Source organism: Sycon ciliatum, unplaced genomic scaffold (assembly GCF_964019385.1).
Source record: "Sycon ciliatum unplaced genomic scaffold, ocSycCili1.1 SCAFFOLD_1360, whole genome shotgun sequence".
In the NCBI taxonomy this organism is placed as follows: Eukaryota; Metazoa; Porifera; class Calcarea; order Leucosolenida; family Sycettidae; genus Sycon; species Sycon ciliatum.
Genome location: NW_027045062.1, coordinates 20,594 through 28,202, shown reverse-complemented (window position 1 = coordinate 28,202; position 7,609 = coordinate 20,594). Strand labels below are relative to the sequence as shown.

The 7,609-nt window shown below is 46.4% G+C and overlaps 1 long non-coding RNA gene across 1 annotated transcript; it reads left to right on the top strand.

Moving 5' to 3' along the window:
- Positions 1-4,135: 4,135 nt before the first annotated feature.
- On the top strand, positions 4,136-6,783 carry LOC135830836 (uncharacterized). The gene is made up of 3 exons (XR_010556116.1): positions 4,136-4,390; positions 4,575-4,856; positions 6,264-6,783. It is a non-coding gene; the product is annotated as an uncharacterized LOC135830836 (long non-coding RNA).
- The last annotated feature ends 826 nt before the right edge of the window (positions 6,784-7,609 follow it).

Here is a 7,609-nt window from a genome sequence, read left to right as displayed (position 1 = left end):
TCTCAAAATCGAAAGTGGTGATGCACTGAGCTTCCAACTAAACGCGACCATACCCAGCACGTAGAGAATATATCAGAGAACACTATTCCGTTTGTTGGACGTGCCGAATTCAGTCCAGGGCGTCGATACGAAGCGTTCTTCGTCGCCGAGTTTTTTACTGTGCGCTCCATTTGAGAGTGCGCAGAGTTCTGATCGAGAGTTTTTTGAGCAGATTTTCAAATTTTTGAGGCTGTCAGCTGACAGCTGTCAACCCTAAATGGCACTTAGTATGTGACAGGCAATAGGTTTTGGTGCCTCCATGCCTTCTAATAAGTAACAATTAATAGTTCTATCTTCCTTCGTTTCACTTCGCTGCTTCGCCCACCACCTCTCAGGAGATGACAGCGTACCTGCACTAGTCAGCTCTCGCTAACCCTGTCTCTCTTTCTCCGTCTTAGCGCTCGTCATTCGTGTCCTTCTGCTGGGGCGAGCTTGATACTGTTGTGTCGTAGTTTTTAGGCAATAGTGGCTGTTGTTCGCGTGACGATCAGGATTTATGGAGAAAGACGACGACTCGCCAAGTTCCCATGCAGCCACAGACGGCGTAGCAATTCTTACCGCCAACCCTTCGAGCAACGGAACCGGCCTGAGTTGGAAATCGTGTCTGTGTAATTGTGCCACGATACGGATGAAACACACAGGCTCACATGTGACGAGATGAAGATAATCTCAACAGGCTGACGGAAATCCAACAGGCTCACGGGAACGCTGCAGTTATGGTCGGAGACACGGAGTTATTTAGTCACTGGTAAATGTTGCATCGAGAGCTGTGTGCTCTAACACACTTGTAAAAATCATGAAAAAGCGAAAATAATGCAATGGTGGGGCTGAGTGGTGTTCTGTGGAGGAGACGTCGCTGTCTCAGTATTCAACGCCGGACCCTGTATTTCAAGTCTGTGGTCATGCTCGATCATAAGTTCCTGTATGGCTCCAGTGCCTTCTCAGCATTGTTGGCGGGTAAGCACCTGGATCGTGTCCAAGTACTGCGGCTCTGGTGGCTTGAGGGATGTACGGGTGCTCGCCGTGCACCCCTGCCGGCAATCTGCTAGTGAAGCTTGGTACCTACTGTGTCCGGGAGATTTTCATCCAGAAGCTGATCTTCCTAGGCTGGAGCTGCTGCTACTCCTGTGCTAGCCCTCAACCACTGGCGCTCCTACTCGGCTCCAGTGTGGGCCATTAACCACCCTGCCTGATTTCGCACTGTTGCTATTCCACACCGTCAGCATTTAACTCTGAGGTCAGACCTTGATCCCTCCCACCATATGCTATCTGTCTGTCTGCCTCTCTCTCACACACAGATGTGCGCGCATACACACAAACACACATGCACACACACACACACGCACACACAGTGACACAAACATACACATAGCCAACTTCTCTGTGTTTGGTGATCATCATCTGTTTTCTGATGTGCAAGCTCACCTCTGATGCCGATTATTTCCTTGCTTAGACCCGGTCTGCTATTAGACCAGTCTGCTCTCCCTTCACTCGCTTGTAAATCCTACTTGGAGCAGTAAGGTTGTGTCACTGCTCCTACTGATGTCATTGTTGTGAAAGCAATATCATCGCCATTGGTGGTACTTTTCCACCGTGCATGAATCATTTTAAACAATCATCATCTATGTGTCACGGCCTAACCATCCTCGTTACTCCCCTCATCGTGACTAGTGCTGTACCTTTGAAACCTACTTTGCTTCAGTGTATATTCGCTCCAAAGCTCTTGTTTTGTTGCATAGTGATCTGACGCAGTGTGCTATAGCCTATCGGGTAATATGGATAAGATTAGTACAGTCGGCATCGCCTATCGAGTGACCAGGTACATGTATAAGGATACTAGTACATGTATACCGGCTTAATGATATCGGAACACAAATAGCACTATGTGTGCAATATTCCTTTCTAAGCTCACGCTGTGCGGTGCAGATAGGTCATGTGTCGTTGCCAACTTGCCGCATGTGCATGTGCAGCAGGAAGGCACCACATGTCGACTACTACTTATACTGTACAGCATTGTGTGCTTACATGCATCTACGGCCTTGTGGATGCAATTGAGTCTCACATACATGTACATGAAATATTGCTTGTAGCGCGGCATCAGGTGTTAACATACAATGGCTAAATATTTTTCTCGCAATAATGACCGTATTCACCACAAGTGTGTTTATGTCCAGAGCCAACCCAAGTCCTGTATTATTTATGACCATGACAACAAGACTTCCGGGCTGAAATTCTTCTATGACAGGCATGAACACTTGCCTTACAATTGTTCGTGATTGTACGAAGTACATATTCGCTGTTGCATCAATTTTGCACCATTTACATTGTAGTGCCACTAGTGGTATCACCTGCATGCGTATTGAGTCAAACAAGGTTACCTCTGCCTATAATTATGCTTATCGTGGCTATCAAGAGCTTCGATGTAAATTCCCAGCTGACGAATGGTGTCCAGCTTGTGTTCAGCTCAGCTGGCACTCACAACTCATAATAATTGCGTTCTAGACGCCAGATGAGATGTTTCAGCTACAATTTAGACAAAACGTCCGTGTTCAAGAAAGCCGTCACTTCATCTTCTGTCCATCCTCAATAGCACGTTCAAGCAAATACGTCTGAAACACAGTAGCGACAATCCGACAGCGGCGACACGCCGTCTTCTCCGAATGAGCTTCTACCGTTCTAATTCAGATTCCCCCAAAAATGTCAAAATAAATAATAGATTTCCGCCAAGCTCGCTAGAATCTTGCGAACCGTCAACATGCAGGCATTTCAAGTGTTCGAGCGTGCGTAGATTCTGCTCAGCGGCTCAAGAACATTCGCCAAGCGAAAAAAAGTCGATGAGAAAGATGTAATGGTGGACGAAATTACGAAAATCGGAAGAAGGTATTCGACCCAGTTCGACTATCCTGGACTGGATTGGCAACGTCCAACAAACGGATTCGTATTCTATGGGGTCTCATGAGCTAGTGTGCCAAAGGGCGTTTAGTTGGAGCTTCAGTGCATCACCTTCGCCGAAAGAGGCCCTTTCTGAGATTTGGCCGATGGACTAGGAGTGGTGGCGTGGTCTGGGATGTAGATCTACATACGTCAAATGTCGGAATGCAATCGGGAGAACATAATATTTATCGCCGCCGTAAGCCAGTCTATTCAGCACACGTCACTAACAGGCTGTATCAACATTCATTGAATGACTTGAGGAGGACTCACAGGGTACGCCCAGTGACTGCGATTACCAGTCATTCTCGAAGCAGACAATGAAACGAAAGTGCCACGGAGTCGGGGGCAATACGTTGTTCATTGACCAAGACTGAATGATTCCGAGCTAGCGACAGAGTAAACATTGGTTGTGTCTGAGAAGGAAGAAGATAGGACGCTAGGATAGCCAATCCATCCTAAGCTGTCGCATCACTGGGAAGTAGAGGTCTACCGGTGACCTACACAGCGGCTAATCACCGCGGTCACGATCCTTGGCCGGCTATTTCTCTCCACGCAAGCAGCTGAAAACTTCCGTCAGACAGATACCGGTAGATGAACCAGTTGTCGACTTTTGTCGATGTGCACGCTAGCAGTGAGGATGTAGCTGGTGCCGATAGAAATGGGACAGGCCATCACGATACTCCATACAAACTTCCTGACTCTGAGTCTTTACTGGTTTTGTCAAATTTGTTCCACACGATCACAAACAATCCATCTTAGGCCGAGTAAAAAAAATTACTAGATGATCGTCCTTTTTTTTGGAAAAATCGGGGAGGGCGGGAGGATTTTATTTTTATTTTTTTACTTTTTACCCTCTCATGCACACAGTGTACACAACAACATCAAGGTTTTTTTTCTCTTTTTTTCTTTTTTTTTCTTTTTTTCTTTTTCTTTCTTCAGCAGATCGATACTGACGTTGTGATATACTAGTAGTATGTGGTCCATAATTATAGTAAAGAAAGCAGGGAGTCGTATAGACCCGGGAGGCGACACGAGGCCTTCCGGTCCGACTATGATTGACTCGCGGCACTTTCTCCCACTTTTCCCTCAGATATCCCCGGTGCGTGCCCTGAGTTATAAACCAACTACTCCGCGTACTTATGCCATGGGACTTTGGGAGTGCACTCCTTGGGGAACGGACTCGTAAGTGCAGGATCGATAGGATCGTGGGAAATCGTAGCTCGAAAAGAAGAAGAAGAATGAACTACTTTTCCAAGTAATTAGTTGCATTTGATGATCGTGATTGAGGCAGAGAGTGCTGCTGATCGCGATCCAGATCCGGGTCAAGAATCACCTCCTGATCCTAAGGAAACCTCAGCTGACGTAGATCTACGTTCTCTTCGCGTGAACGCTCAGTCTGTATTGGCTTGGGCCACAGGTATGGTTTGAATTCTAATTTTCTATGTTATTATATTTTTCAATTTGTCTTGAAACTTTCAACCTTGCTACTTAGCGGCTTCTGATCTGGTGCGCGTACTGCATAAAAAGTTGCGAATAATCATGAATTGGAAGAAATACTTGTGGGTTGATAGAGTGCAGTACTTGTTCAATGGTTTCTACAGAGCGTTCCGAATCCCAGCCGCTAAAGACCCACAGAAGGCAAGAAGCTTGCGTTGCAAAGCTGCTGTCCCGCCTGACTGCGGAGAAAGAAGACTCGTTTATGGTTGTTCTACAGCCGCTGCTGACGTCCATCAGCTCTGTCCTGCTCCCAGCTGCAGATAGGCCTGGATTTCAATGAGTCGTGTCCCAACTCCGGTGTGAACGATTTCCCGACGTCAAGACGAAGTGGGGTCAAGTCATGGGTGTTGCAAGGAAGCTGTCACAAGATGATCCGGTATTGAACGGTAGGTTTTGTAAAGCTGCTCTAACATTTGGATCCTATAAATTATAACATTAAATTATTATTTGTATTCACGAAGCCATGCCCAAGACGTGCGACATAGCGTGCGTTCGTGTGTATGTGTGTGCGTGCGTGTGTATATTGTGTGCGTATGTGCGCGCTTGTGTATGTCGTAAAATCCCGCCAGAGCACCCCTACCTCCGGAACCATTCGAGTAGATCCATTTGGGGAGGGGCGGATGGGCGAGTCCTGCTTGCCGCATTCAGTACTACATGAAAAAGTACTCACCCTAAGAAAACTGTGCGTGCGTCTCGTACACCCAACAAAAGTCAAGAGCTGGGAGTCGTACAAACCCATCAAAACCCTAGGGTGTGTGCGATCTCTGGTCAAGAGGGTGGGAACTGTTGCGTACATTTCCAACCAGGTCGTAGACGCGTCGGCAGTACAGTATGACCTCACACTTCACATAGTCATACGAGGATACAACTCTATTGATAGATAAGATAACGTGCTTGTAGATCTCTGCCATGCCAAAGTTGCATTCAGTAGAGGTAGTAGTCTCTGTCAAACGTGTTTGCCATTGGCTCACGGCACTTGTAGCAGCTGATCGGACGATGCAAATCATCCAGGACTCCCGGTCCACATTAGCTGGTTCTTGATATGCCTTCGAAAATATACCATGGCACGCACTTTCCACTGTTGTTACATAGGGCCGGACGTGTGTTGTCCTGAGCTTGCCACGATACTTTCCGATCTGTCCATCTCCTCTCTTTGTTAAGTTGAAATTATTTGAAGAGCTGATGGCTGGTAACTTGCTGGTCAGCTGGTAGGAATACGTTTGCAAGTGTTGCTGCTGATTTGTACATTAAATTGCCGGAGTGACGTGGCCTTGAGTAGTCTTCCCCAGCAATGAACTGGAGAGTAGCATGCGTATTGAATTCTCTTGTTGCCGGTTCATCGGCCCCTCTCCATGACACCGGACTAGACTGAATTACTGGCGTCCCTCCATCGCCCTGCTTTTCGCCTCGAACTTCACGAGTATTGAAATCTGGACCCAACATAATAAAAGTGGGACTCAATTGCGCAGTTCAGACGATAAATTGATGCAATAAGGGGTCATCGCAAAAGTGATTAGTCATCCCTGAAAAAACATCATTCATTTCGTACTCGGACCTCCTCTCCACCCTCCGAAATGAATGGACGACGAAAATCGCATGCATGTACATGTGTATGCATAGCGTCAGTCGACTGAGATTTTAGCTCCCCCCCTGGAACGATCTTCGTTTCAGGGACGACCAAAAACTTGTGTGACCACTGACTTTCTTTCTCTGTTATCAAGCAGTATGCATTATTTGTAACAGTAATTACTTGTCTGTGTCATGTGGATGCATTGTCTTATTTCCTTTTTCAGGCTACAGCACAACCGAGAGAACGAAATGTACGTCGCAATCAAGCTATGTCGTTGCCATCTTCTATGTGCCATGCGTTACCTGATGTGCCAGCCTGCTATGTCGGATACCGCTAACCATGCATCGACTAGGCGCCAGGCGCGAACTGATGGTGGTGGTGAGAAGGAGAGCTCTGTGCCAGAATAACTTTGCAGTTTAGAGAGCGTGTCAGGGCAGGCGTGTATTTACCCCCATATTGCCAGGTGTGTATTTACCACCATATGAACCAACCATAAGTGCAGTCGCAGTGGAGTCTTCAACTTTATTCTCCCGAGTCAAGCTCCTTGTGATGACATCTAAGAAGAAGATTGCCTGATGAGTCCAGCCGGGACGAAAGGTACGTCGCAATCAAGCTATGTTGTTGCTGTGTCATCTGCTATGCGCCATACGCTACCTGATGTACCAGCCTGCTATGTCGGACACCACTCACCCTGCATCGACTAGGCGCCAGACGCGAACTGATGATGGTGGTGGTGGCGGGAAGGAGAGCATGCCAGAATAACTTTTCAGTTTAGAGAGCGTGTGTAGGCAGGTGTGTATTTACCGCCATATGAATCAACCACAGTACGATCAGCTGACATTATAACTTATAAGGATGATCTCGTGCAGCGCTATTATTGATATTTTTTAAGTCTTTTCTAAGGACTCTCCACTGCAGCGTTTTCTTTCCACTCGGTTCTCTTCTTTTCATCGCTCAGCTTGCACTTGCAATGCTTATACATACTGATCAATCCCGTTCAATTTTCCGTACATTTTTCTCAAAATCCATAGCGTGGACGAAGTAGTGATTTTCCGTACAAATATGGAAAATACGGAAGGTTGATAGCACTGTGTTGAGGCAGCTATTGTTTGACTTTATTTGGAATTAATTCTGTGGTATTTGCACACATTCCTGAGTGCATTGTATTACTATTAGCATCCAATGTGTGTTATCTGTGCGAGCTTCTAACCTTGTGAACATTCACCGAAGGTTCGGTTGGTGGCGCACAAGATCTTCCGGGATGGCTCTTGCGGGCTCTCAGCCCTGCGTTCACTGCATAAAACTTGGCAGAACAGTTCAAGTTTCAATTTAGGCCATTTCCTCACTCTGTGACTCCCAATATTTCACATGTGCAATGATTATAAGTATTGTAGATCACTGGGACAGCGCCACTTTGTTAGCCGATGTTAGTCCTGAAGAAAAATTGACTTCATTGCCCTAAAGGTGAGAAGAAATTGGGACTATTTGTGAAGGAAAACTTTGGAAAATGTAATTTCGAATAAAAGTCATTTCGTTTATCTGGATAGGTCCAATATTTCACAAATGTGC